The 25,554-nt window shown below is 55.3% G+C and overlaps 22 non-coding genes and 21 pseudogenes across 22 annotated transcripts; all 43 read right to left on the bottom strand.

Annotated features, from left to right (window-relative positions):
- Positions 1-305: 305 nt before the first annotated feature.
- LOC130275073 (5S ribosomal RNA) lies at positions 306-425 on the bottom strand (annotated as a pseudogene).
- Positions 426-725: 300 nt separating this feature from the next.
- Positions 726-844, bottom strand: LOC130274920 (5S ribosomal RNA). Its single transcript, XR_008844628.1, has one exon. It is a non-coding gene; the product is annotated as a 5S ribosomal RNA (ribosomal RNA).
- A 660-nt stretch (positions 845-1,504) lies between these two features.
- On the bottom strand, positions 1,505-1,623 carry LOC130274931 (5S ribosomal RNA). Its single transcript, XR_008844638.1, has one exon. It is a non-coding gene; the product is annotated as a 5S ribosomal RNA (ribosomal RNA).
- A 661-nt stretch (positions 1,624-2,284) lies between these two features.
- LOC130275072 (5S ribosomal RNA) lies at positions 2,285-2,404 on the bottom strand (annotated as a pseudogene).
- A 300-nt stretch (positions 2,405-2,704) lies between these two features.
- Positions 2,705-2,823, bottom strand: LOC130274797 (5S ribosomal RNA). The gene has a single exon (XR_008844506.1). It is a non-coding gene; the product is annotated as a 5S ribosomal RNA (ribosomal RNA).
- A 656-nt stretch (positions 2,824-3,479) lies between these two features.
- Positions 3,480-3,599, bottom strand: LOC130275071 (5S ribosomal RNA; annotated as a pseudogene).
- Positions 3,600-3,899: 300 nt separating this feature from the next.
- Positions 3,900-4,018, bottom strand: LOC130274796 (5S ribosomal RNA). The gene has a single exon (XR_008844505.1). It is a non-coding gene; the product is annotated as a 5S ribosomal RNA (ribosomal RNA).
- A 656-nt stretch (positions 4,019-4,674) lies between these two features.
- LOC130275070 (5S ribosomal RNA) lies at positions 4,675-4,794 on the bottom strand (annotated as a pseudogene).
- A 300-nt stretch (positions 4,795-5,094) lies between these two features.
- LOC130274795 (5S ribosomal RNA) lies at positions 5,095-5,213 on the bottom strand. Its single transcript, XR_008844504.1, has one exon. It is a non-coding gene; the product is annotated as a 5S ribosomal RNA (ribosomal RNA).
- Positions 5,214-5,870: 657 nt separating this feature from the next.
- Positions 5,871-5,990, bottom strand: LOC130275069 (5S ribosomal RNA; annotated as a pseudogene).
- Positions 5,991-6,290: 300 nt separating this feature from the next.
- LOC130274794 (5S ribosomal RNA) lies at positions 6,291-6,409 on the bottom strand. The gene has a single exon (XR_008844503.1). It is a non-coding gene; the product is annotated as a 5S ribosomal RNA (ribosomal RNA).
- A 656-nt stretch (positions 6,410-7,065) lies between these two features.
- Positions 7,066-7,185, bottom strand: LOC130275068 (5S ribosomal RNA; annotated as a pseudogene).
- Positions 7,186-7,485: 300 nt separating this feature from the next.
- On the bottom strand, positions 7,486-7,604 carry LOC130274793 (5S ribosomal RNA). Its single transcript, XR_008844502.1, has one exon. It is a non-coding gene; the product is annotated as a 5S ribosomal RNA (ribosomal RNA).
- A 657-nt stretch (positions 7,605-8,261) lies between these two features.
- LOC130275067 (5S ribosomal RNA) lies at positions 8,262-8,381 on the bottom strand (annotated as a pseudogene).
- Positions 8,382-8,681: 300 nt separating this feature from the next.
- On the bottom strand, positions 8,682-8,800 carry LOC130274789 (5S ribosomal RNA). Its single transcript, XR_008844501.1, has one exon. It is a non-coding gene; the product is annotated as a 5S ribosomal RNA (ribosomal RNA).
- A 658-nt stretch (positions 8,801-9,458) lies between these two features.
- Positions 9,459-9,578, bottom strand: LOC130275066 (5S ribosomal RNA; annotated as a pseudogene).
- A 300-nt stretch (positions 9,579-9,878) lies between these two features.
- LOC130274788 (5S ribosomal RNA) lies at positions 9,879-9,997 on the bottom strand. The gene has a single exon (XR_008844500.1). It is a non-coding gene; the product is annotated as a 5S ribosomal RNA (ribosomal RNA).
- A 657-nt stretch (positions 9,998-10,654) lies between these two features.
- Positions 10,655-10,774, bottom strand: LOC130275065 (5S ribosomal RNA; annotated as a pseudogene).
- A 300-nt stretch (positions 10,775-11,074) lies between these two features.
- Positions 11,075-11,193, bottom strand: LOC130274786 (5S ribosomal RNA). Its single transcript, XR_008844498.1, has one exon. It is a non-coding gene; the product is annotated as a 5S ribosomal RNA (ribosomal RNA).
- Positions 11,194-11,850: 657 nt separating this feature from the next.
- On the bottom strand, positions 11,851-11,970 carry LOC130275063 (5S ribosomal RNA; annotated as a pseudogene).
- Positions 11,971-12,270: 300 nt separating this feature from the next.
- LOC130274784 (5S ribosomal RNA) lies at positions 12,271-12,389 on the bottom strand. Its single transcript, XR_008844497.1, has one exon. It is a non-coding gene; the product is annotated as a 5S ribosomal RNA (ribosomal RNA).
- Positions 12,390-13,046: 657 nt separating this feature from the next.
- On the bottom strand, positions 13,047-13,166 carry LOC130275062 (5S ribosomal RNA; annotated as a pseudogene).
- A 300-nt stretch (positions 13,167-13,466) lies between these two features.
- LOC130274783 (5S ribosomal RNA) lies at positions 13,467-13,585 on the bottom strand. Its single transcript, XR_008844496.1, has one exon. It is a non-coding gene; the product is annotated as a 5S ribosomal RNA (ribosomal RNA).
- A 657-nt stretch (positions 13,586-14,242) lies between these two features.
- LOC130275061 (5S ribosomal RNA) lies at positions 14,243-14,362 on the bottom strand (annotated as a pseudogene).
- Positions 14,363-14,662: 300 nt separating this feature from the next.
- LOC130274782 (5S ribosomal RNA) lies at positions 14,663-14,781 on the bottom strand. Its single transcript, XR_008844495.1, has one exon. It is a non-coding gene; the product is annotated as a 5S ribosomal RNA (ribosomal RNA).
- A 508-nt stretch (positions 14,782-15,289) lies between these two features.
- On the bottom strand, positions 15,290-15,409 carry LOC130275060 (5S ribosomal RNA; annotated as a pseudogene).
- Positions 15,410-15,709: 300 nt separating this feature from the next.
- LOC130274781 (5S ribosomal RNA) lies at positions 15,710-15,828 on the bottom strand. Its single transcript, XR_008844494.1, has one exon. It is a non-coding gene; the product is annotated as a 5S ribosomal RNA (ribosomal RNA).
- A 655-nt stretch (positions 15,829-16,483) lies between these two features.
- Positions 16,484-16,603, bottom strand: LOC130275059 (5S ribosomal RNA; annotated as a pseudogene).
- Positions 16,604-16,903: 300 nt separating this feature from the next.
- Positions 16,904-17,022, bottom strand: LOC130274780 (5S ribosomal RNA). The gene has a single exon (XR_008844493.1). It is a non-coding gene; the product is annotated as a 5S ribosomal RNA (ribosomal RNA).
- Positions 17,023-17,681: 659 nt separating this feature from the next.
- LOC130275058 (5S ribosomal RNA) lies at positions 17,682-17,801 on the bottom strand (annotated as a pseudogene).
- A 300-nt stretch (positions 17,802-18,101) lies between these two features.
- LOC130274779 (5S ribosomal RNA) lies at positions 18,102-18,220 on the bottom strand. The gene has a single exon (XR_008844492.1). It is a non-coding gene; the product is annotated as a 5S ribosomal RNA (ribosomal RNA).
- Positions 18,221-18,872: 652 nt separating this feature from the next.
- On the bottom strand, positions 18,873-18,992 carry LOC130275057 (5S ribosomal RNA; annotated as a pseudogene).
- A 300-nt stretch (positions 18,993-19,292) lies between these two features.
- Positions 19,293-19,411, bottom strand: LOC130274890 (5S ribosomal RNA). Its single transcript, XR_008844598.1, has one exon. It is a non-coding gene; the product is annotated as a 5S ribosomal RNA (ribosomal RNA).
- Positions 19,412-20,071: 660 nt separating this feature from the next.
- LOC130275056 (5S ribosomal RNA) lies at positions 20,072-20,191 on the bottom strand (annotated as a pseudogene).
- Positions 20,192-20,491: 300 nt separating this feature from the next.
- LOC130274778 (5S ribosomal RNA) lies at positions 20,492-20,610 on the bottom strand. Its single transcript, XR_008844491.1, has one exon. It is a non-coding gene; the product is annotated as a 5S ribosomal RNA (ribosomal RNA).
- Positions 20,611-21,263: 653 nt separating this feature from the next.
- On the bottom strand, positions 21,264-21,383 carry LOC130275055 (5S ribosomal RNA; annotated as a pseudogene).
- Positions 21,384-21,683: 300 nt separating this feature from the next.
- Positions 21,684-21,802, bottom strand: LOC130274777 (5S ribosomal RNA). Its single transcript, XR_008844490.1, has one exon. It is a non-coding gene; the product is annotated as a 5S ribosomal RNA (ribosomal RNA).
- Positions 21,803-22,466: 664 nt separating this feature from the next.
- Positions 22,467-22,586, bottom strand: LOC130275054 (5S ribosomal RNA; annotated as a pseudogene).
- A 300-nt stretch (positions 22,587-22,886) lies between these two features.
- On the bottom strand, positions 22,887-23,005 carry LOC130274776 (5S ribosomal RNA). Its single transcript, XR_008844489.1, has one exon. It is a non-coding gene; the product is annotated as a 5S ribosomal RNA (ribosomal RNA).
- Positions 23,006-23,661: 656 nt separating this feature from the next.
- On the bottom strand, positions 23,662-23,781 carry LOC130275052 (5S ribosomal RNA; annotated as a pseudogene).
- Positions 23,782-24,081: 300 nt separating this feature from the next.
- On the bottom strand, positions 24,082-24,200 carry LOC130274774 (5S ribosomal RNA). The gene has a single exon (XR_008844487.1). It is a non-coding gene; the product is annotated as a 5S ribosomal RNA (ribosomal RNA).
- Positions 24,201-24,860: 660 nt separating this feature from the next.
- LOC130275051 (5S ribosomal RNA) lies at positions 24,861-24,980 on the bottom strand (annotated as a pseudogene).
- Positions 24,981-25,280: 300 nt separating this feature from the next.
- LOC130274768 (5S ribosomal RNA) lies at positions 25,281-25,399 on the bottom strand. Its single transcript, XR_008844481.1, has one exon. It is a non-coding gene; the product is annotated as a 5S ribosomal RNA (ribosomal RNA).
- Positions 25,400-25,554: the final 155 nt, after the last annotated feature.

Raw genomic sequence — 25,554 nt, 5'->3', positions numbered from 1 at the left:
ACCGGCACACAGGCCTCTGCGGCTTCCAGCTCTGGCTTGCCCCAAGTTGAATGGGGGAGATTCGTCAAAACCTGCGCAGAGAAAAAGCGGAGCAGTTGCCCGTAGCAACCGATCACATTGCTTCTTTTCATTTTTTATTTGCTACCTTTTTGAAACTGGAAGAAGCCATCTCATTGGATGCTTACGGGCAATGGGCCAACTTTTCCCCCAAAACAGGTTTTCGTAAATCTCCCCCCCCCCCGATATTCGGGAAAGTGCCTTCCCAGGCTGGGCCAGAGGAGAAAGTGTAAAGAAACATCGCAACCTGTCTACAGCACCCGGTATTCCCAGGAGGTCAACCATCCCAGTACTGTCCGAGCCCGACCCTGCTTGGCTTCCGAGATCAGACGAGATCGGGCATACCCAGGGTGGTGTGGCCGGTAGACACTGGCTGGCCCCACTCTGTCGCACAAGCAGCTTTCCTCCAGGCCGCGGACCGTTGCGCAAAGGGCTGGACAGCAGGTAGCGCACCCCTGCGTACATTGCAGGTGAGCCCTGGGGACGTGCAGGGACTCAAGCTGATAGGACTGTAGGAGCATATCCCGTACTGTGACGTCACATAAACAACACAAGGGAGAAAGGCCATAAAAAAAGAAGAAAAGAAGCAAATGTGCAGCTAAGAAAGTGAATGTAAAAAAGGCATAGGGGAGACTGACCCCTGCTGGTTGAAGTGAGAAAAAGCAAAAAGCCTACAGCACCTGGTATTCCCAGGCGGTCTCCCATCCAAGTACTAACCAGCCCCGACCCTGCTTAGCTTCCGAGATCAGACGAGATCGGGCGTGTTCAGGGTGGTGTGGCCGTAGGCAGAGACGAGCCTCTCATTTGCAGCTCTTCTACTCTGCAGCCTGCCTGCCTGCCTGCCTGCCTGCTGCTCAGCACTGGGCCTGCTTCCTGCCCCCCTCCTTTCCACGCACTCAGCCCAGCTCCAAGGCTGCTTCAGCTCACTGGCTCTATGGCTTACGTACACAAACTGCTTTGCACAGGGAGCCCTTGCTCGGGCTGGCCCCTTCAGCCTCAGCCTGCTCAAAGCCTGGCCATTTCCTGGCTGGGCTGCTTTTAACTCTTATATTTACACATGCCTGGCTGCAGGGGCAATGAGCTTTTCTGGCCGGGACACGGAGCTGGATGGACGGATTGTGTGCTGACAGTAGCAAGCAGCAAACCGGCACACAGGCCTCTGCGGCTTCCAGCTCTGGCTTGCCCCAAGTTGAATGGGGGAGATTCGTCAAAACCTGCGCAGAGAAAAAGCGGAGCAGTTGCCCGTAGCAACCGATCACATTGCTTCTTTTCATTTTTTATTTGCTACCTTTTTGAAACTGGAAGAAGCCATCTCATTGGATGCTTACGGGCAATGGGCCAACTTTTCCCCCAAAACAGGTTTTCGTAAATCTCCCCCCCCCCGATATTCGGGAAAGTGCCTTCCCAGGCTGGGCCAGAGGAGAAAGTGTAAAGAAACATCGCAACCTGTCTACAGCACCCGGTATTCCCAGGAGGTCAACCATCCCAGTACTGTCCGAGCCCGACCCTGCTTGGCTTCCGAGATCAGACGAGATCGGGCGTGTTCAGGGTGGTGTGGCCGTAGGCAGAGACGAGCCTCTCATTTGCAGCTCTTCTACTCTGCAGCCTGCCTGCCTGCCTGCTGCTCAGCACTGGGCCTGCTTCCTGCCCCCCTCCTTTCCACGCACTCAGCCCAGCTCCAAGGCTGCTTCAGCTCACTGGCTCTATGGCTTACGTACACAAACTGCTTTGCACAGGGAGCCCTTGCTCGGGCTGGCCCCTTCAGCCTCAGCCTGCTCAAAGCCTGGCCATTTCCTGGCTGGGCTGCTTTTAACTCTTATATTTACACATGCCTGGCTGCAGGGGCAATGAGCTTTTCTGGCCGGGACACGGAGCTGGATGGACGGATTGTGTGCTGACAGTAGCAAGCAGCAAACCGGCACACAGGCCTCTGCGGCTTCCAGCTCTGGCTTGCCCCAAGTTGAATGGGGGAGATTCGTCAAAACCTGCGCAGAGAAAAAGCGGAGCAGTTGCCCGTAGCAACCGATCACATTGCTTCTTTTCATTTTTTATTTGCTACCTTTTTGAAACTGGAAGAAGCCATCTCATTGGATGCTTACGGGCAATGGGCCAACTTTTCCCCCAAAACAGGTTTTCGTAAATCTCCCCCCCCCCCCCCCCCCCGATATTCGGGAAAGTGCCTTCCCAGGCTGGGCCAGAGGAGAAAGTGTAAAGAAACATCGCAACCTGTCTACAGCACCCGGTATTCCCAGGAGGTCAACCATCCCAGTACTGTCCGAGCCCGACCCTGCTTGGCTTCCGAGATCAGACGAGATCGGGCATACCCAGGGTGGTGTGGCCGGTAGACACTGGCTGGCCCCACTCTGTCGCACAAGCAGCTTTCCTCCAGGCCGCGGACCGTTGCGCAAAGGGCTGGACAGCAGGTAGCGCACCCCTGCGTACATTGCAGGTGAGCCCTGGGGACGTGCAGGGACTCAAGCTGATAGGACTGTAGGAGCATATCCCGTACTGTGACGTCACATAAACAACACAAGGGAGAAAGGCCATAAAAAAAGAAGAAAAGAAGCAAATGTGCAGCTAAGAAAGTGAATGTAAAAAAGGCATAGGGGAGACTGACCCCTGCTGGTTGAAGTGAGAAAAAGCAAAAAGCCTACAGCACCTGGTATTCCCAGGCGGTCTCCCATCCAAGTACTAACCAGGCCCGACCCTGCTTAGCTTCCGAGATCAGACGAGATCGGGCGTGTTCAGGGTGGTGTGGCCGTAGGCAGAGACGAGCCTCTCATTTGCAGCTCTTCTACTCTGCAGCCTGCCTGCCTGCCTGCTGCTCAGCACTGGGCCTGCTTCCTGCCCCCCTCCTTTCCACGCACTCAGCCCAGCTCCAAGGCTGCTTCAGCTCACTGGCTCTATGGCTTACGTACACAAACTGCTTTGCACAGGGAGCCCTTGCTCGGGCTGGCCCCTTCAGCCTCAGCCTGCTCAAAGCCTGGCCATTTCCTGGCTGGGCTGCTTTTAACTCTTATATTTACACATGCCTGGCTGCAGGGGCAATGAGCTTTTCTGGCCGGGACACGGAGCTGGATGGACGGATTGTGTGCTGACAGTAGCAAGCAGCAAACCGGCACACAGGCCTCTGCGGCTTCCAGCTCTGGCTTGCCCCAAGTTGAATGGGGGAGATTCGTCAAAACCTGCGCAGAGAAAAAGCGGAGCAGTTGCCCGTAGCAACCGATCACATTGCTTCTTTTCATTTTTTTATTAGCTACCTTTTTGAAACTGGAAGAAGCCATCTCATTGGATGCTTACGGGCAATGGGCCAACTTTTCCCCCAAAACAGGTTTTCGTAAATCTCCCCCCCCCCCCGGATATTCGGGAAAGTGCCTTCCCAGGCTGGGCCAGAGGAGAAAGTGTAAAGAAACATCGCAACCTGTCTACAGCACCCGGTATTCCCAGGAGGTCAACCATCCCAGTACTGTCCGAGCCCGACCCTGCTTGGCTTCCGAGATCAGACGAGATCGGGCATACCCAGGGTGGTGTGGCCGGTAGACACTGGCTGGCCCCACTCTGTCGCACAAGCAGCTTTCCTCCAGGCCGCGGACCGTTGCGCAAAGGGCTGGACAGCAGGTAGCGCACCCCTGCGTACATTGCAGGTGAGCCCTGGGGACGTGCAGGGACTCAAGCTGATAGGACTGTAGGAGCATATCCCGTACTGTGACGTCACATAAACAACACAAGGGAGAAAGGCCATAAAAAAAGAAGAAAAGAAGCAAATGTGCAGCTAAGAAAGTGAATGTAAAAAAGGCATAGGGGAGACTGACCCCTGCTGGTTGAAGTGAGAAAAAGCAAAAAGCCTACAGCACCTGGTATTCCCAGGCGGTCTCCCATCCAAGTACTAACCAGGCCCGACCCTGCTTAGCTTCCGAGATCAGACGAGATCGGGCGTGTTCAGGGTGGTGTGGCCGTAGGCAGAGACGAGCCTCTCATTTGCAGCTCTTCTACTCTGCAGCCTGCCTGCCTGCCTGCTGCTCAGCACTGGGCCTGCTTCCTGCCCCCCTCCTTTCCACGCACTCAGCCCAGCTCCAAGGCTGCTTCAGCTCACTGGCTCTATGGCTTACGTACACAAACTGCTTTGCACAGGGAGCCCTTGCTCGGGCTGGCCCCTTCAGCCTCAGCCTGCTCAAAGCCTGGCCATTTCCTGGCTGGGCTGCTTTTAACTCTTATATTTACACATGCCTGGCTGCAGGGGCAATGAGCTTTTCTGGCCGGGACATGGAGCTGGATGGACGGATTGTGTGCTGACAGTAGCAAGCAGCAAACCGGCACACAGGCCTCTGCGGCTTCCAGCTCTGGCTTGCCCCAAGTTGAATGGGGGAGATTCGTCAAAACCTGCGCAGAGAAAAAGCGGAGCAGTTGCCCGTAGCAACCGATCACATTGCTTCTTTTCATTTTTTATTAGCTACCTTTTTGAAACTGGAAGAAGCCATCTCATTGGATGCTTACGGGCAATGGGCCAACTTTTCCCCCAAAACAGGTTTTCGTAAATCTCCCCCCCCCCCCCCGATATTCGGGAAAGTGCCTTCCCAGGCTGGGCCAGAGGAGAAAGTGTAAAGAAACATCGCAACCTGTCTACAGCACCCGGTATTCCCAGGAGGTCAACCATCCCAGTACTGTCCGAGCCCGACCCTGCTTGGCTTCCGAGATCAGACGAGATCGGGCATACCCAGGGTGGTGTGGCCGGTAGACACTGGCTGGCCCCACTCTGTCGCACAAGCAGCTTTCCTCCAGGCCGCGGACCGTTGCGCAAAGGGCTGGACAGCAGGTAGCGCACCCCTGCGTACATTGCAGGTGAGCCCTGGGGACGTGCAGGGACTCAAGCTGATAGGACTGTAGGAGCATATCCCGTACTGTGACGTCACATAAACAACACAAGGGAGAAAGGCCATAAAAAAAGAAGAAAAGAAGCAAATGTGCAGCTAAGAAAGTGAATGTAAAAAAGGCATAGGGGAGACTGACCCCTGCTGGTTGAAGTGAGAAAAAGCAAAAAGCCTACAGCACCTGGTATTCCCAGGCGGTCTCCCATCCAAGTACTAACCAGGCCCGACCCTGCTTAGCTTCCGAGATCAGACGAGATCGGGCGTGTTCAGGGTGGTGTGGCCGTAGGCAGAGACGAGCCTCTCATTTGCAGCTCTTCTACTCTGCAGCCTGCCTGCCTGCCTGCTGCTCAGCACTGGGCCTGCTTCCTGCCCCCCTCCTTTCCACGCACTCAGCCCAGCTCCAAGGCTGCTTCAGCTCACTGGCTCTATGGCTTACGTACACAAAGTGCTTTGCACAGGGAGCCCTTGCTCGGGCTGGCCCCTTCAGCCTCAGCCTGCTCAAAGCCTGGCCATTTCCTGGCTGGGCTGCTTTTAACTCTTATATTTACACATGCCTGGCTGCAGGGGCAATGAGCTTTTCTGGCCGGGACATGGAGCTGGATGGACGGATTGTGTGCTGACAGTAGCAAGCAGCAAACCGGCACACAGGCCTCTGCGGCTTCCAGCTCTGGCTTGCCCCAAGTTGAATGGGGGAGATTCGTCAAAACCTGCGCAGAGAAAAAGCGGAGCAGTTGCCCGTAGCAACCGATCACATTGCTTCTTTTCATTTTTTATTAGCTACCTTTTTGAAACTGGAAGAAGCCATCTCATTGGATGCTTACGGGCAATGGGCCAACTTTTCCCCCAAAACAGGTTTTCGTAAATCTCCCCCCCCCCCCCCCGATATTCGGGAAAGTGCCTTCCCAGGCTGGGCCAGAGGAGAAAGTGTAAAGAAACATCGCAACCTGTCTACAGCACCCGGTATTCCCAGGAGGTCAACCATCCCAGTACTGTCCGAGCCCGACCCTGCTTGGCTTCCGAGATCAGACGAGATCGGGCATACCCAGGGTGGTGTGGCCGGTAGACACTGGCTGGCCCCACTCTGTCGCACAAGCAGCTTTCCTCCAGGCCGCGGACCGTTGCGCAAAGGGCTGGACAGCAGGTAGCGCACCCCTGCGTACATTGCAGGTGAGCCCTGGGGACGTGCAGGGACTCAAGCTGATAGGACTGTAGGAGCATATCCCGTACTGTGACGTCACATAAACAACACAAGGGAGAAAGGCCATAAAAAAAGAAGAAAAGAAGCAAATGTGCAGCTAAGAAAGTGAATGTAAAAAAGGCATAGGGGAGACTGACCCCTGCTGGTTGAAGTGAGAAAAAGCAAAAAGCCTACAGCACCTGGTATTCCCAGGCGGTCTCCCATCCAAGTACTAACCAGGCCCGACCCTGCTTAGCTTCCGAGATCAGACGAGATCGGGCGTGTTCAGGGTGGTGTGGCCGTAGGCAGAGACGAGCCTCTCATTTGCAGCTCTTCTACTCTGCAGCCTGCCTGCCTGCCTGCTGCTCAGCACTGGGCCTGCTTCCTGCCCCCCTCCTTTCCACGCACTCAGCCCAGCTCCAAGGCTGCTTCAGCTCACTGGCTCTATGGCTTACGTACACAAAGTGCTTTGCACAGGGAGCCCTTGCTCGGGCTGGCCCCTTCAGCCTCAGCCTGCTCAAAGCCTGGCCATTTCCTGGCTGGGCTGCTTTTAACTCTTATATTTACACATGCCTGGCTGCAGGGGCAATGAGCTTTTCTGGCCGGGACATGGAGCTGGATGGACGGATTGTGTGCTGACAGTAGCAAGCAGCAAACCGGCACACAGGCCTCTGCGGCTTCCAGCTCTGGCTTGCCCCAAGTTGAATGGGGGAGATTCGTCAAAACCTGCGCAGAGAAAAAGCGGAGCAGTTGCCCGTAGCAACCGATCACATTGCTTCTTTTCATTTTTTATTAGCTACCTTTTTGAAACTGGAAGAAGCCATCTCATTGGATGCTTACGGGCAATGGGCCAACTTTTCCCCCAAAACAGGTTTTCGTAAATCTCCCCCCCCCCCCCCGATATTCGGGAAAGTGCCTTCCCAGGCTGGGCCAGAGGAGAAAGTGTAAAGAAACATCGCAACCTGTCTACAGCACCCGGTATTCCCAGGAGGTCAACCATCCCAGTACTGTCCGAGCCCGACCCTGCTTGGCTTCCGAGATCAGACGAGATCGGGCATACCCAGGGTGGTGTGGCCGGTAGACACTGGCTGGCCCCACTCTGTCGCACAAGCAGCTTTCCTCCAGGCCGCGGACCGTTGCGCAAAGGGCTGGACAGCAGGTAGCGCACCCCTGCGTACATTGCAGGTGAGCCCTGGGGACGTGCAGGGACTCAAGCTGATAGGACTGTAGGAGCATATCCCGTACTGTGACGTCACATAAACAACACAAGGGAGAAAGGCCATAAAAAAAGAAGAAAAGAAGCAAATGTGCAGCTAAGAAAGTGAATGTAAAAAAGGCATAGGGGAGACTGACCCCTGCTGGTTGAAGTGAGAAAAAGCAAAAAGCCTACAGCACCTGGTATTCCCAGGCGGTCTCCCATCCAAGTACTAACCAGGCCCGACCCTGCTTAGCTTCCGAGATCAGACGAGATCGGGCGTGTTCAGGGTGGTGTGGCCGTAGGCAGAGATGAGCCTCTCATTTGCAGCTCTTCTACTCTGCAGCCTGCCTGCCTGCCTGCTGCTCAGCACTGGGCCTGCTTCCTGCCCCCCTCCTTTCCACGCACTCAGCCCAGCTCCAAGGCTGCTTCAGCTCACTGGCTCTATGGCTTACGTACACAAACTGCTTTGCACAGGGAGCCCTTGCTCGGGCTGGCCCCTTCAGCCTCAGCCTGCTCAAAGCCTGGCCATTTCCTGGCTGGGCTGCTTTTAACTCTTATATTTACACATGCCTGGCTGCAGGGGCAATGAGCTTTTCTGGCCGGGACACGGAGCTGGATGGACGGATTGTGTGCTGACAGTAGCAAGCAGCAAACCGGCACACAGGCCTCTGCGGCTTCCAGCTCTGGCTTGCCCCAAGTTGAATGGGGGAGATTCGTCAAAACCTGCGCAGAGAAAAAGCGGAGCAGTTGCCCGTAGCAACCGATCACATTGCTTCTTTTCATTTTTTATTTGCTACCTTTTTGAAACTGGAAGAAGCCATCTCATTGGATGCTTACGGGCAATGGGCCAACTTTTCCCCCAAAACAGGTTTTCGTAAATCTCCCCCCCCCCCCCCCGATATTCGGGAAAGTGCCTTCCCAGGCTGGGCCAGAGGAGAAAGTGTAAAGAAACATCGCAACCTGTCTACAGCACCCGGTATTCCCAGGAGGTCAACCATCCCAGTACTGTCCGAGCCCGACCCTGCTTGGCTTCCGAGATCAGACGAGATCGGGCATACCCAGGGTGGTGTGGCCGGTAGACACTGGCTGGCCCCACTCTGTCGCACAAGCAGCTTTCCTCCAGGCCGCGGACCGTTGCGCAAAGGGCTGGACAGCAGGTAGCGCACCCCTGCGTACATTGCAGGTGAGCCCTGGGGACGTGCAGGGACTCAAGCTGATAGGACTGTAGGAGCATATCCCGTACTGTGACGTCACATAAACAACACAAGGGAGAAAGGCCATAAAAAAAGAAGAAAAGAAGCAAATGTGCAGCTAAGAAAGTGAATGTAAAAAAGGCATAGGGGAGACTGACCCCTGCTGGTTGAAGTGAGAAAAAGCAAAAAGCCTACAGCACCTGGTATTCCCAGGCGGTCTCCCATCCAAGTACTAACCAGGCCCGACCCTGCTTAGCTTCCGAGATCAGACGAGATCGGGCGTGTTCAGGGTGGTGTGGCCGTAGGCAGAGACGAGCCTCTCATTTGCAGCTCTTCTACTCTGCAGCCTGCCTGCCTGCCTGCTGCTCAGCACTGGGCCTGCTTCCTGCCCCCCTCCTTTCCACGCACTCAGCCCAGCTCCAAGGCTGCTTCAGCTCACTGGCTCTATGGCTTACGTACACAAACTGCTTTGCACAGGGAGCCCTTGCTCGGGCTGGCCCCTTCAGCCTCAGCCTGCTCAAAGCCTGGCCATTTCCTGGCTGGGCTGCTTTTAACTCTTATATTTACACATGCCTGGCTGCAGGGGCAATGAGCTTTTCTGGCCGGGACACGGAGCTGGATGGACGGATTGTGTGCTGACAGTAGCAAGCAGCAAACCGGCACACAGGCCTCTGCGGCTTCCAGCTCTGGCTTGCCCCAAGTTGAATGGGGGAGATTCGTCAAAACCTGCGCAGAGAAAAAGCGGAGCAGTTGCCCGTAGCAACCGATCACATTGCTTCTTTTCATTTTTTTATTAGCTACCTTTTTGAAACTGGAAGAAGCCATCTCATTGGATGCTTACGGGCAATGGGCCAACTTTTCCCCCAAAACAGGTTTTCGTAAATCTCCCCCCCCCCCCCCGGATATTCGGGAAAGTGCCTTCCCAGGCTGGGCCAGAGGAGAAAGTGTAAAGAAACATCGCAACCTGTCTACAGCACCCGGTATTCCCAGGAGGTCAACCATCCCAGTACTGTCCGAGCCCGACCCTGCTTGGCTTCCGAGATCAGACGAGATCGGGCATACCCAGGGTGGTGTGGCCGGTAGACACTGGCTGGCCCCACTCTGTCGCACAAGCAGCTTTCCTCCAGGCCGCGGACCGTTGCGCAAAGGGCTGGACAGCAGGTAGCGCACCCCTGCGTACATTGCAGGTGAGCCCTGGGGACGTGCAGGGACTCAAGCTGATAGGACTGTAGGAGCATATCCCGTACTGTGACGTCACATAAACAACACAAGGGAGAAAGGCCATAAAAAAAGAAGAAAAGAAGCAAATGTGCAGCTAAGAAAGTGAATGTAAAAAAGGCATAGGGGAGACTGACCCCTGCTGGTTGAAGTGAGAAAAAGCAAAAAGCCTACAGCACCTGGTATTCCCAGGCGGTCTCCCATCCAAGTACTAACCAGGCCCGACCCTGCTTAGCTTCCGAGATCAGACGAGATCGGGCGTGTTCAGGGTGGTGTGGCCGTAGGCAGAGACGAGCCTCTCATTTGCAGCTCTTCTACTCTGCAGCCTGCCTGCCTGCCTGCTGCTCAGCACTGGGCCTGCTTCCTGCCCCCCTCCTTTCCACGCACTCAGCCCAGCTCCAAGGCTGCTTCAGCTCACTGGCTCTATGGCTTACGTACACAAACTGCTTTGCACAGGGAGCCCTTGCTCGGGCTGGCCCCTTCAGCCTCAGCCTGCTCAAAGCCTGGCCATTTCCTGGCTGGGCTGCTTTTAACTCTTATATTTACACATGCCTGGCTGCAGGGGCAATGAGCTTTTCTGGCCGGGACATGGAGCTGGATGGACGGATTGTGTGCTGACAGTAGCAAGCAGCAAACCGGCACACAGGCCTCTGCGGCTTCCAGCTCTGGCTTGCCCCAAGTTGAATGGGGGAGATTCGTCAAAACCTGCGCAGAGAAAAAGCGGAGCAGTTGCCCGTAGCAACCGATCACATTGCTTCTTTTCATTTTTTATTAGCTACCTTTTTGAAACTGGAAGAAGCCATCTCATTGGATGCTTACGGGCAATGGGCCAACTTTTCCCCCAAAACAGGTTTTCGTAAATCTCCCCCCCCCCCCCCCGATATTCGGGAAAGTGCCTTCCCAGGCTGGGCCAGAGGAGAAAGTGTAAAGAAACATCGCAACCTGTCTACAGCACCCGGTATTCCCAGGAGGTCAACCATCCCAGTACTGTCCGAGCCCGACCCTGCTTGGCTTCCGAGATCAGACGAGATCGGGCATACCCAGGGTGGTGTGGCCGGTAGACACTGGCTGGCCCCACTCTGTCGCACAAGCAGCTTTCCTCCAGGCCGCGGACCGTTGCGCAAAGGGCTGGACAGCAGGTAGCGCACCCCTGCGTACATTGCAGGTGAGCCCTGGGGACGTGCAGGGACTCAAGCTGATAGGACTGTAGGAGCATATCCCGTACTGTGACGTCACATAAACAACACAAGGGAGAAAGGCCATAAAAAAAGAAGAAAAGAAGCAAATGTGCAGCTAAGAAAGTGAATGTAAAAAAGGCATAGGGGAGACTGACCCCTGCTGGTTGAAGTGAGAAAAAGCAAAAAGCCTACAGCACCTGGTATTCCCAGGCGGTCTCCCATCCAAGTACTAACCAGGCCCGACCCTGCTTAGCTTCCGAGATCAGACGAGATCGGGCGTGTTCAGGGTGGTGTGGCCGTAGGCAGAGATGAGCCTCTCATTTGCAGCTCTTCTACTCTGCAGCCTGCCTGCCTGCCTGCTGCTCAGCACTGGGCCTGCTTCCTGCCCCCCTCCTTTCCACGCACTCAGCCCAGCTCCAAGGCTGCTTCAGCTCACTGGCTCTATGGCTTACGTACACAAACTGCTTTGCACAGGGAGCCCTTGCTCGGGCTGGCCCCTTCAGCCTCAGCCTGCTCAAAGCCTGGCCATTTCCTGGCTGGGCTGCTTTTAACTCTTATATTTACACATGCCTGGCTGCAGGGGCAATGAGCTTTTCTGGCCGGGACACGGAGCTGGATGGACGGATTGTGTGCTGACAGTAGCAAGCAGCAAACCGGCACACAGGCCTCTGCGGCTTCCAGCTCTGGCTTGCCCCAAGTTGAATGGGGGAGATTCGTCAAAACCTGCGCAGAGAAAAAGCGGAGCAGTTGCCCGTAGCAACCGATCACATTGCTTCTTTTCATTTTTTATTAGCTACCTTTTTGAAACTGGAAGAAGCCATCTCATTGGATGCTTACGGGCAATGGGCCAACTTTTCCCCCAAAACAGGTTTTCGTAAATCTCCCCCACCCCCCCCGGATATTCGGGAAAGTGCCTTCCCAGGCTGGGCCAGAGGAGAAAGTGTAAAGAAACATCGCAACCTGTCTACAGCACCCGGTATTCCCAGGAGGTCAACCATCCCAGTACTGTCCGAGCCCGACCCTGCTTGGCTTCCGAGATCAGACGAGATCGGGCATACCCAGGGTGGTGTGGCCGGTAGACACTGGCTGGCCCCACTCTGTCGCACAAGCAGCTTTCCTCCAGGCCGCGGACCGTTGCGCAAAGGGCTGGACAGCAGGTAGCGCACCCCTGCGTACATTGCAGGTGAGCCCTGGGGACGTGCAGGGACTCAAGCTGATAGGACTGTAGGAGCATATCCCGTACTGTGACGTCACATAAACAACACAAGGGAGAAAGGCCATAAAAAAAGAAGAAAAGAAGCAAATGTGCAGCTAAGAAAGTGAATGTAAAAAAGGCATAGGGGAGACTGACCCCTGCTGGTTGAAGTGAGAAAAAGCAAAAAGCCTACAGCACCTGGTATTCCCAGGCGGTCTCCCATCCAAGTACTAACCAGGCCCGACCCTGCTTAGCTTCCGAGATCAGACGAGATCGGGCGTGTTCAGGGTGGTGTGGCCGTAGGCAGAGATGAGCCTCTCATTTGCAGCTCTTCTACTCTGCAGCCTGCCTGCCTGCCTGCTGCTCAGCACTGGGCCTGCTTCCTGCCCCCCTCCTTTCCACGCACTCAGCCCAGCTCCAAGGCTGCTTCAGCTCACTGGCTCTATGGCTTACGTACACAAACTGCTTTGCACAGGGAGCCCTTGCTCGGGCTGGCCCCTTCAGCCTCAGCCTGCTCAAAGCCTGGCCATTTCCTGGCTGGGCTGCTTTTAACTCTTATATTTACACATGCCTGGCTGCAGGGGCAATGAGCTTTTCTGGCCGGGACACGGAGCTGGATGGACGGATTGTGTGCTGACAGTAGCAAGCAGCAAACCGGCACACAGGCCTCTGCGGCTTCCAGCTCTGGCTTGCCCCAAGTTGAATGGGGGAGATTCGTCAAAACCTGCGCAGAGAAAAAGCGGAGCAGTTGCCCGTAGCAACCGATCACATTGCTTCTTTTCATTTTTTATTAGCTACCTTTTTGAAACTGGAAGAAGCCATCTCATTGGATGCTTACGGGCAATGGGCCAACTTTTCCCCCAAAACAGGTTTTCGTAAATCTCCCCCACCCCCCCCGGATATTCGGGAAAGTGCCTTCCCAGGCTGGGCCAGAGGAGAAAGTGTAAAGAAACATCGCAACCTGTCTACAGCACCCGGTATTCCCAGGAGGTCAACCATCCCAGTACTGTCCGAGCCCGACCCTGCTTGGCTTCCGAGATCAGACGAGATCGGGCATACCCAGGGTGGTGTGGCCGGTAGACACTGGCTGGCCCCACTCTGTCGCACAAGCAGCTTTCCTCCAGGCCGCGGACCGTTGCGCAAAGGGCTGGACAGCAGGTAGCGCACCCCTGCGTACATTGCAGGTGAGCCCTGGGGACGTGCAGGGACTCAAGCTGATAGGACTGTAGGAGCATATCCCGTACTGTGACGTCACATAAACAACACAAGGGAGAAAGGCCATAAAAAAAGAAGAAAAGAAGCAAATGTGCAGCTAAGAAAGTGAATGTAAAAAAGGCATAGGGGAGACTGACCCCTGCTGGTTGAAGTGAGAAAAAGCAAAAAGCCTACAGCACCTGGTATTCCCAGGCGGTCTCCCATCCAAGTACTAACCAGGCCCGACCCTGCTTAGCTTCCGAGATCAGACGAGATCGGGCGTGTTCAGGGTGGTGTGGCCGTAGGCAGAGATGAGCCTCTCATTTGCAGCTCTTCTACTCTGCAGCCTGCCTGCCTGCCTGCTGCTCAGCACTGGGCCTGCTTCCTGCCCCCCTCCTTTCCACGCACTCAGCCCAGCTCCAAGGCTGCTTCAGCTCACTGGCTCTATGGCTTACGTACACAAACTGCTTTGCACAGGGAGCCCTTGCTCGGGCTGGCCCCTTCAGCCTCAGCCTGCTCAAAGCCTGGCCATTTCCTGGCTGGGCTGCTTTTAACTCTTATATTTACACATGCCTGGCTGCAGGGGCAATGAGCTTTTCTGGCCGGGACACGGAGCTGGATGGACGGATTGTGTGCTGACAGTAGCAAGCAGCAAACCGGCACACAGGCCTCTGCGGCTTCCAGCTCTGGCTTGCCCCAAGTTGAATGGGGGAGATTCGTCAAAACCTGCGCAGAGAAAAAGCGGAGCAGTTGCCCGTAGCAACCGATCACATTGCTTCTTTTCATTTTTTATTAGCTACCTTTTTGAAACTGGAAGAAGCCATCTCATTGGATGCTTACGGGCAATGGGCCAACTTTTCCCCCAAAACAGGTTTTCGTAAATCTCCCCCACCCCCCCCGGATATTCGGGAAAGTGCCTTCCCAGGCTGGGCCAGAGGAGAAAGTGTAAAGAAACATCGCAACCTGTCTACAGCACCCGGTATTCCCAGGAGGTCAACCATCCCAGTACTGTCCGAGCCCGACCCTGCTTGGCTTCCGAGATCAGACGAGATCGGGCATACCCAGGGTGGTGTGGCCGGTAGACACTGGCTGGCCCCACTCTGTCGCACAAGCAGCTTTCCTCCAGGCCGCGGACCGTTGCGCAAAGGGCTGGACAGCAGGTAGCGCACCCCTGCGTACATTGCAGGTGAGCCCTGGGGACGTGCAGGGACTCAAGCTGATAGGACTGTAGGAGCATATCCCGTACTGTGACGTCACATAAACAACACAAGGGAGAAAGGCCATAAAAAAAGAAGAAAAGAAGCAAATGTGCAGCTAAGAAAGTGAATGTAAAAAAGGCATAGGGGAGACTGACCCCTGCTGGTTGAAGTGAGAAAAAGCAAAAAGCCTACAGCACCTGGTATTCCCAGGCGGTCTCCCATCCAAGTACTAACCAGGCCCGACCCTGCTTAGCTTCCGAGATCAGACGAGATCGGGCGTGTTCAGGGTGGTGTGGCCGTAGGCAGAGACGAGCCTCTCATTTGCAGCTCTTCTACTCTGCAGCCTGCCTGCCTGCTGCTCAGCACTGGGCCTGCTTTCCTGGCTGGGCTGCTTTTAACTCTTATATTTACACATGCCTGGCTGCAGGGGCAATGAGCTTTTCTGGCCGGGACACGGAGCTGGATGGACGGATTGTGTGCTGACAGTAGCAAGCAGCAAACCGGCACACAGGCCTCTGCGGCTTCCAGCTCTGGCTTGCCCCAAGTTGAATGGGGGAGATTCGTCAAAACCTGCGCAGAGAAAAAGCGGAGCAGTTGCCCGTAGCAACCGATCACATTGCTTCTTTTCATTTTTTATTTGCTACCTTTTTGAAACTGGAAGAAGCCATCTCATTGGATGCTTACGGGCAATGGGCCAACTTTTCCCCCAAAACAGGTTTTCGTAAATCTCCCCCCCCCCCCCCCCCCCGATATTCGGGAAAGTGCCTTCCCAGGCTGGGCCAGAGGAGAAAGTGTAAAGAAACATCGCAACCTGTCTACAGCACCCGGTATTCCCAGGAGGTCAACCATCCCAGTACTGTCCGAGCCCGACCCTGCTTGGCTTCCGAGATCAGACGAGATCGGGCATACCCAGGGTGGTGTGGCCGGTAGACACTGGCTGGCCCCACTCTGTCGCACAAGCAGCTTTCCTCCAGGCCGCGGACCGTTGCGCAAAGGGCTGGACAGCAGGTAGCGCACCCCTGCGTACATTGCAGGTGAGCCCTGGGGACGTGCAGGGACTCAAGCTGATAGGACTGTAGGAGCATATCCCGTACTGTGACGTCACATAAACAACACAAGGGAGAAAGGCCATAAAAAAAGAAGAAAAGAAGCAAATGTGCAGCTAAGAAAGTGAATGTAAAAAAGGCATAGGGGAGACTGACCCCTGCTGGTTGAAGTGAGAAAAAGCAAAAAGCCTACAGCACCTGGTATTCCCAGGCGGTCTCCCATCCAAGTACTAACCAGGCCCGACCCTGCTTAGCTTCCGAGATCAGACGAGATCGGGCGTGTTCAGGGTGGTGTGGCCGTAGGCAGAGACGAGCCTCTCATTTGCAGCTCTTCTACTCTGCAGCCTGCCTGCCTGCCTGCTGCTCAGCACTGGGCCTGCTTCCTGCCCCCCTCCTTTCCACGCACTCAGCCCAGCTCCAAGGCTGCTTCAGCTCACTGGCTCTATGGCTTACGTACACAAAGTGCTTTGCACAGGGAGCCCTTGCTCGGGCTGGCCCCTTCAGCCTCAGCCTGCTCAAAGCCTGGCCATTTCCTGGCTGGGCTGCTTTTAACTCTTATATTTACACATGCCTGGCTGCAGGGGCAATGAGCTTTTCTGGCCGGGACATGGAGCTGGATGGACGGATTGTGTGCTGACAGTAGCAAGCAGCAAACCGGCACACAGGCCTCTGCGGCTTCCAGCTCTGGCTTGCCCCAAGTTGAATGGGGGAGATTCGTCAAAACCTGCGCAGAGAAAAAGCGGAGCAGTTGCCCGTAGCAACCGATCACATTGCTTCTTTTCATTTTTTTATTAGCTACCTTTTTGAAACTGGAAGAAGCCATCTCATTGGATGCTTACGGGCAATGGGCCAACTTTTCCCCCAAAACAGGTTTTCGTAAATCTCCCCCCCCCCCGGATATTCGGGAAAGTGCCTTCCCAGGCTGGGCCAGAGGAGAAAGTGTAAAGAAACATCGCAACCTGTCTACAGCACCCGGTATTCCCAGGAGGTCAACCATCCCAGTACTGTCCGAGCCCGACCCTGCTTGGCTTCCGAGATCAGACGAGATCGGGCATACCCAGGGTGGTGTGGCCGGTAGACACTGGCTGGCCCCACTCTGTCGCACAAGCAGCTTTCCTCCAGGCCGCGGACCGTTGCGCAAAGGGCTGGACAGCAGGTAGCGCACCCCTGCGTACATTGCAGGTGAGCCCTGGGGACGTGCAGGGACTCAAGCTGATAGGACTGTAGGAGCATATCCCGTACTGTGACGTCACATAAACAACACAAGGGAGAAAGGCCATAAAAAAAGAAGAAAAGAAGCAAATGTGCAGCTAAGAAAGTGAATGTAAAAAAGGCATAGGGGAGACTGACCCCTGCTGGTTGAAGTGAGAAAAAGCAAAAAGCCTACAGCACCTGGTATTCCCAGGCGGTCTCCCATCCAAGTACTAACCAGGCCCGACCCTGCTTAGCTTCCGAGATCAGACGAGATCGGGCGTGTTCAGGGTGGTGTGGCCGTAGGCAGAGACGAGCCTCTCATTTGCAGCTCTTCTACTCTGCAGCCTGCCTGCCTGCCTGCTGCTCAGCACTGGGCCTGCTTCCTGCCCCCCTCCTTTCCACGCACTCAGCCCAGCTCCAAGGCTGCTTCAGCTCACTGGCTCTATGGCTTACGTACACAAACTGCTTTGCACAGGGAGCCCTTGCTCGGGCTGGCCCCTTCAGCCTCAGCCTGCTCAAAGCCTGGCCATTTCCTGGCTGGGCTGCTTTTAACTCTTATATTTACACATGCCTGGCTGCAGGGGCAATGAGCTTTTCTGGCCGGGACACGGAGCTGGATGGACGGATTGTGTGCTGACAGTAGCAAGCAGCAAACCGGCACACAGGCCTCTGCGGCTTCCAGCTCTGGCTTGCCCCAAGTTGAATGGGGGAGATTCGTCAAAACCTGCGCAGAGAAAAAGCGGAGCAGTTGCCCGTAGCAACCGATCACATTGCTTCTTTTCATTTTTTATTAGCTACCTTTTTGAAACTGGAAGAAGCCATCTCATTGGATGCTTACGGGCAATGGGCCAACTTTTCCCCCAAAACAGGTTTTCGTAAATCTCCTCCCCCCCCCCCCCCGATATTCGGGAAAGTGCCTTCCCAGGCTGGGCCAGAGGAGAAAGTGTAAAGAAACATCGCAACCTGTCTACAGCACCCGGTATTCCCAGGAGGTCAACCATCCCAGTACTGTCCGAGCCCGACCCTGCTTGGCTTCCGAGATCAGACGAGATCGGGCATACCCAGGGTGGTGTGGCCGGTAGACACTGGCTGGCCCCACTCTGTCGCACAAGCAGCTTTCCTCCAGGCCGCGGACCGTTGCGCAAAGGGCTGGACAGCAGGTAGCGCACCCCTGCGTACATTGCAGGTGAGCCCTGGGGACGTGCAGGGACTCAAGCTGATAGGACTGTAGGAGCATATCCCGTACTGTGACGTCACATAAACAACACAAGGGAGAAAGGCCATAAAAAAAGAAGAAAAGAAGCAAATGTGCAGCTAAGAAAGTGAATGTAAAAAAGGCATAGGGGAGACTGACCCCTGCTGGTTGAAGTGAGAAAAAGCAAAAAGCCTACAGCACCTGGTATTCCCAGGCGGTCTCCCATCCAAGTACTAACCAGGCCCGACCCTGCTTAGCTTCCGAGATCAGACGAGATCGGGCGTGTTCAGGGTGGTGTGGCCGTAGGCAGAGACGAGCCTCTCATTTGCAGCTCTTCTACTCTGCAGCCTGCCTGCCTGCTGCTCAGCACTGGGCCTGCTTCCTGCCCCCCTCCTTTCCACGCACTCAGCCCAGCTCCAAGGCTGCTTCAGCTCACTGGCTCTATGGCTTACGTACACAAAGTGCTTTGCACAGGGAGCCCTTGCTCGGGCTGGCCCCTTCAGCCTCAGCCTGCTCAAAGCCTGGCCATTTCCTGGCTGGGCTGCTTTTAACTCTTATATTTACACATGCCTGGCTGCAGGGGCAATGAGCTTTTCTGGCCGGGACATGGAGCTGGATGGACGGATTGTGTGCTGACAGTAGCAAGCAGCAAACCGGCACACAGGCCTCTGCGGCTTCCAGCTCTGGCTTGCCCCAAGTTGAATGGGGGAGATTCGTCAAAACCTGCGCAGAGAAAAAGCGGAGCAGTTGCCCGTAGCAACCGATCACATTGCTTCTTTTCATTTTTTTATTAGCTACCTTTTTGAAACTGGAAGAAGCCATCTCATTGGATGCTTACGGGCAATGGGCCAACTTTTCCCCCAAAACAGGTTTTCGTAAATCTCCCCCCCCCCCCGGATATTCGGGAAAGTGCCTTCCCAGGCTGGGCCAGAGGAGAAAGTGTAAAGAAACATCGCAACCTGTCTACAGCACCCGGTATTCCCAGGAGGTCAACCATCCCAGTACTGTCCGAGCCCGACCCTGCTTGGCTTCCGAGATCAGACGAGATCGGGCATACCCAGGGTGGTGTGGCCGGTAGACACTGGCTGGCCCCACTCTGTCGCACAAGCAGCTTTCCTCCAGGCCGCGGACCGTTGCGCAAAGGGCTGGACAGCAGGTAGCGCACCCCTGCGTACATTGCAGGTGAGCCCTGGGGACGTGCAGGGACTCAAGCTGATAGGACTGTAGGAGCATATCCCGTACTGTGACGTCACATAAACAACACAAGGGAGAAAGGCCATAAAAAAAGAAGAAAAGAAGCAAATGTGCAGCTAAGAAAGTGAATGTAAAAAAGGCATAGGGGAGACTGACCCCTGCTGGTTGAAGTGAGAAAAAGCAAAAAGCCTACAGCACCTGGTATTCCCAGGCGGTCTCCCATCCAAGTACTAACCAGGCCCGACCCTGCTTAGCTTTCGAGATCAGACGAGATCGGGCGTGTTCAGGGTGGTGTGGCCGTAGGCAGAGACGAGCCTCTCATTTGCAGCTCTTCTACTCTGCAGCCTGCCTGCCTGCCTGCTGCTCAGCACTGGGCCTGCTTCCTGCCCCCCTCCTTTCCACGCACTCAGCCCAGCTCCAAGGCTGCTTCAGCTCACTGGCTCTATGGCTTACGTACACAAACTGCTTTGCACAGGGAGCCCTTGCTCGGGCTGGCCCCTTCAGCCTCAGCCTGCTCAAAGCCTGGCCATTTCCTGGCTGGGCTGCTTTTAACTCTTATATTTACACATGCCTGGCTGCAGGGGCAATGAGCTTTTCTGGCCGGGACACGGAGCTGGATGGACGGATTGTGTGCTGACAGTAGCAAGCAGCAAACCGGCACACAGGCCTCTGCGGCTTCCAGCTCTGGCTTGCCCCAAGTTGAATGGGGGAGATTCGTCAAAACCTGCGCAGAGAAAAAGCGGAGCAGTTGCCCGTAGCAACCGATCACATTGCTTCTTTTCATTTTTTATTAGCTACCTTTTTGAAACTGGAAGAAGCCATCTCATTGGATGCTTACGGGCAATGGGCCAACTTTTCCCCCAAAACAGGTTTTCGTAAATCTCCTCCCCCCCCCCCCCCCGATATTCGGGAAAGTGCCTTCCCAGGCTGGGCCAGAGGAGAAAGTGTAAAGAAACATCGCAACCTGTCTACAGCACCCGGTATTCCCAGGAGGTCAACCATCCCAGTACTGTCCGAGCCCGACCCTGCTTGGCTTCCGAGATCAGACGAGATCGGGCATACCCAGGGTGGTGTGGCCGGTAGACACTGGCTGGCCCCACTCTGTCGCACAAGCAGCTTTCCTCCAGGCCGCGGACCGTTGCGCAAAGGGCTGGACAGCAGGTAGCGCACCCCTGCGTACATTGCAGGTGAGCCCTGGGGACGTGCAGGGACTCAAGCTGATAGGACTGTAGGAGCATATCCCGTACTGTGACGTCACATAAACAACACAAGGGAGAAAGGCCATAAAAAAAGAAGAAAAGAAGCAAATGTGCAGCTAAGAAAGTGAATGTAAAAAAGGCATAGGGGAGACTGACCCCTGCTGGTTGAAGTGAGAAAAAGCAAAAAGCCTACAGCACCTGGTATTCCCAGGCGGTCTCCCATCCAAGTACTAACCAGGCCCGACCCTGCTTAGCTTCCGAGATCAGACGAGATCGGGCGTGTTCAGGGTGGTGTGGCCGTAGGCAGAGACGAGCCTCTCATTTGCAGCTCTTCTACTCTGCAGCCTGCCTGCCTGCTGCTCAGCACTGGGCCTGCTTCCTGCCCCCCTCCTTTCCACGCACTCAGCCCAGCTCCAAGGCTGCTTCAGCTCACTGGCTCTATGGCTTACGTACACAAAGTGCTTTGCACAGGGAGCCCTTGCTCGGGCTGGCCCCTTCAGCCTCAGCCTGCTCAAAGCCTGGCCATTTCCTGGCTGGGCTGCTTTTAACTCTTATATTTACACATGCCTGGCTGCAGGGGCAATGAGCTTTTCTGGCCGGGACATGGAGCTGGATGGACGGATTGTGTGCTGACAGTAGCAAGCAGCAAACCGGCACACAGGCCTCTGCGGCTTCCAGCTCTGGCTTGCCCCAAGTTGAATGGGGGAGATTCGTCAAAACCTGCGCAGAGAAAAAGCGGAGCAGTTGCCCGTAGCAACCGATCACATTGCTTCTTTTCATTTTTTTATTAGCTACCTTTTTGAAACTGGAAGAAGCCATCTCATTGGATGCTTACGGGCAATGGGCCAACTTTTCCCCCAAAACAGGTTTTCGTAAATCTCCCCCCCCCCCCCGGATATTCGGGAAAGTGCCTTCCCAGGCTGGGCCAGAGGAGAAAGTGTAAAGAAACATCGCAACCTGTCTACAGCACCCGGTATTCCCAGGAGGTCAACCATCCCAGTACTGTCCGAGCCCGACCCTGCTTGGCTTCCGAGATCAGACGAGATCGGGCATACCCAGGGTGGTGTGGCCGGTAGACACTGGCTGGCCCCACTCTGTCGCACAAGCAGCTTTCCTCCAGGCCGCGGACCGTTGCGCAAAGGGCTGGACAGCAGGTAGCGCACCCCTGCGTACATTGCAGGTGAGCCCTGGGGACGTGCAGGGACTCAAGCTGATAGGACTGTAGGAGCATATCCCGTACTGTGACGTCACATAAACAACACAAGGGAGAAAGGCCATAAAAAAAGAAGAAAAGAAGCAAATGTGCAGCTAAGAAAGTGAATGTAAAAAAGGCATAGGGGAGACTGACCCCTGCTGGTTGAAGTGAGAAAAAGCAAAAAGCCTACAGCACCTGGTATTCCCAGGCGGTCTCCCATCCAAGTACTAACCAGGCCCGACCCTGCTTAGCTTCCGAGATCAGACGAGATCGGGCGTGTTCAGGGTGGTGTGGCCGTAGGCAGAGACGAGCCTCTCATTTGCAGCTCTTCTACTCTGCAGCCTGCCTGCCTGCCTGCTGCTCAGCACTGGGCCTGCTTCCTGCCCCCCTCCTTTCCACGCACTCAGCCCAGCTCCAAGGCTGCTTCAGCTCACTGGCTCTATGGCTTACGTACACAAACTGCTTTGCACAGGGAGCCCTTGCTCGGGCTGGCCCCTTCAGCCTCAGCCTGCTCAAAGCCTGGCCATTTCCTGGCTGGGCTGCTTTTAACTCTTATATTTACACATGCCTGGCTGCAGGGGCAATGAGCTTTTCTGGCCGGGACACGGAGCTGGATGGACGGATTGTGTGCTGACAGTAGCAAGCAGCAAACCGGCACACAGGCCTCTGCGGCTTCCAGCTCTGGCTTGCCCCAAGTTGAATGGGGGAGATTCGTCAAAACCTGCGCAGAGAAAAAGCGGAGCAGTTGCCCGTAGCAACCGATCACATTGCTTCTTTTCATTTTTTTATTAGCTACCTTTTTGAAACTGGAAGAAGCCATCTCATTGGATGCTTACGGGCAATGGGCCAACTTTTCCCCCAAAACAGGTTTTCGTAAATCTCCCCCCCCCCCCCCCCCCCCGGATATTCGGGAAAGTGCCTTCCCAGGCTGGGCCAGAGGAGAAAGTGTAAAGAAACATCGCAACCTGTCTACAGCACCCGGTATTCCCAGGAGGTCAACCATCCCAGTACTGTCCGAGCCCGACCCTGCTTGGCTTCCGAGATCAGACGAGATCGGGCATACCCAGGGTGGTGTGGCCGGTAGACACTGGCTGGCCCCACTCTGTCGCACAAGCAGCTTTCCTCCAGGCCGCGGACCGTTGCGCAAAGGGCTGGACAGCAGGTAGCGCACCCCTGCGTACATTGCAGGTGAGCCCTGGGGACGTGCAGGGACTCAAGCTGATAGGACTGTAGGAGCATATCCCGTACTGTGACGTCACATAAACAACACAAGGGAGAAAGGCCATAAAAAAAGAAGAAAAGAAGCAAATGTGCAGCTAAGAAAGTGAATGTAAAAAAGGCATAGGGGAGACTGACCCCTGCTGGTTGAAGTGAGAAAAAGCAAAAAGCCTACAGCACCTGGTATTCCCAGGCGGTCTCCCATCCAAGTACTAACCAGGCCCGACCCTGCTTAGCTTCCGAGATCAGACGAGATCGGGCGTGTTCAGGGTGGTGTGGCCGTAGGCAGAGACGAGCCTCTCATTTGCAGCTCTTCTACTCTGCAGCCTGCCTGCCTGCCTGCTGCTCAGCACTGGGCCTGCTTCCTGCCCCCCTCCTTTCCACGCACTCAGCCCAGCTCCAAGGCTGCTTCAGCTCACTGGCTCTATGGCTTACGTACACAAACTGCTTTGCACAGGGAGCCCTTGCTCGGGCTGGCCCCTTCAGCCTCAGCCTGCTCAAAGCCTGGCCATTTCCTGGCTGGGCTGCTTTTAACTCTTATATTTACACATGCCTGGCTGCAGGGGCAATGAGCTTTTCTGGCCGGGACACGGAGCTGGATGGACGGATTGTGTGCTGACAGTAGCAAGCAGCAAACCGGCACACAGGCCTCTGCGGCTTCCAGCTCTGGCTTGCCCCAAGTTGAATGGGGGAGATTCGTCAAAACCTGCGCAGAGAAAAAGCGGAGCAGTTGCCCGTAGCAACCGATCACATTGCTTCTTTTCATTTTTTTATTAGCTACCTTTTTGAAACTGGAAGAAGCCATCTCATTGGATGCTTACGGGCAATGGGCCAACTTTTCCCCCAAAACAGGTTTTCGTAAATCTCCCCCCCCCCCCGGATATTCGGGAAAGTGCCTTCCCAGGCTGGGCCAGAGGAGAAAGTGTAAAGAAACATCGCAACCTGTCTACAGCACCCGGTATTCCCAGGAGGTCAACCATCCCAGTACTGTCCGAGCCCGACCCTGCTTGGCTTCCGAGATCAGACGAGATCGGGCATACCCAGGGTGGTGTGGCCGGTAGACACTGGCTGGCCCCACTCTGTCGCACAAGCAGCTTTCCTCCAGGCCGCGGACCGTTGCGCAAAGGGCTGGACAGCAGGTAGCGCACCCCTGCGTACATTGCAGGTGAGCCCTGGGGACGTGCAGGGACTCAAGCTGATAGGACTGTAGGAGCATATCCCGTACTGTGACGTCACATAAACAACACAAGGGAGAAAGGCCATAAAAAAAGAAGAAAAGAAGCAAATGTGCAGCTAAGAAAGTGAATGTAAAAAAGGCATAGGGGAGACTGACCCCTGCTGGTTGAAGTGAGAAAAAGCAAAAAGCCTACAGCACCTGGTATTCCCAGGCGGTCTCCCATCCAAGTACTAACCAGGCCCGACCCTGCTTAGCTTCCGAGATCAGACGAGATCGGGCGTGTTCAGGGTGGTGTGGCCGTAGGCAGAGACGAGCCTCTCATTTGCAGCTCTTCTACTCTGCAGCCTGCCTGCCTGCCTGCTGCTCAGCACTGGGCCTGCTTCCTGCCCCCCTCCTTTCCACGCACTCAGCCCAGCTCCAAGGCTGCTTCAGCTCACTGGCTCTATGGCTTACGTACACAAACTGCTTTGCACAGGGAGCCCTTGCTCGGGCTGGCCCCTTCAGCCTCAGCCTGCTCAAAGCCTGGCCATTTCCTGGCTGGGCTGCTTTTAACTCTTATATTTACACATGCCTGGCTGCAGGGGCAATGAGCTTTTCTGGCCGGGACACGGAGCTGGATGGACGGATTGTGTGCTGACAGTAGCAAGCAGCAAACCGGCACACAGGCCTCTGCGGCTTCCAGCTCTGGCTTGCCCCAAGTTGAATGGGGGAGATTCGTCAAAACCTGCGCAGAGAAAAAGCGGAGCAGTTGCCCGTAGCAACCGATCACATTGCTTCTTTTCATTTTTTATTAGCTACCTTTTTGAAACTGGAAGAAGCCATCTCATTGGATGCTTACGGGCAATGGGCCAACTTTTCCCCCAAAACAGGTTTTCGTAAATCTCCTCCCCCCCCCCCCCCCGATATTCGGGAAAGTGCCTTCCCAGGCTGGGCCAGAGGAGAAAGTGTAAAGAAACATCGCAACCTGTCTACAGCACCCGGTATTCCCAGGAGGTCAACCATCCCAGTACTGTCCGAGCCCGACCCTGCTTGGCTTCCGAGATCAGACGAGATCGGGCATACCCAGGGTGGTGTGGCCGGTAGACACTGGCTGGCCCCACTCTGTCGCACAAGCAGCTTTCCTCCAGGCCGCGGACCGTTGCGCAAAGGGCTGGACAGCAGGTAGCGCACCCCTGCGTACATTGCAGGTGAGCCCTGGGGACGTGCAGGGACTCAAGCTGATAGGACTGTAGGAGCATATCCCGTACTGTGACGTCACATAAACAACACAAGGGAGAAAGGCCATAAAAAAAGAAGAAAAGAAGCAAATGTGCAGCTAAGAAAGTGAATGTAAAAAAGGCATAGGGGAGACTGACCCCTGCTGGTTGAAGTGAGAAAAAGCAAAAAGCCTACAGCACCTGGTATTCCCAGGCGGTCTCCCATCCAAGTACTAACCAGGCCCGACCCTGCTTAGCTTCCGAGATCAGACGAGATCGGGCGTGTTCAGGGTGGTGTGGCCGTAGGCAGAGACGAGCCTCTCATTTGCAGCTCTTCTACTCTGCAGCCTGCCTGCCTGCTGCTCAGCACTGGGCCTGCTTCCTGCCCCCCTCCTTTCCACGCACTCAGCCCAGCTCCAAGGCTGCTTCAGCTCACTGGCTCTATGGCTTACGTACACAAAGT

This window comes from Hyla sarda, chromosome 5 (assembly GCF_029499605.1).
Source record: "Hyla sarda isolate aHylSar1 chromosome 5, aHylSar1.hap1, whole genome shotgun sequence".
In the NCBI taxonomy this organism is placed as follows: Eukaryota; Metazoa; Chordata; class Amphibia; order Anura; family Hylidae; genus Hyla; species Hyla sarda.
Note: the sequence above shows the minus strand (reverse complement) of the source record. Positions and strands in the feature narration are given on the sequence as shown.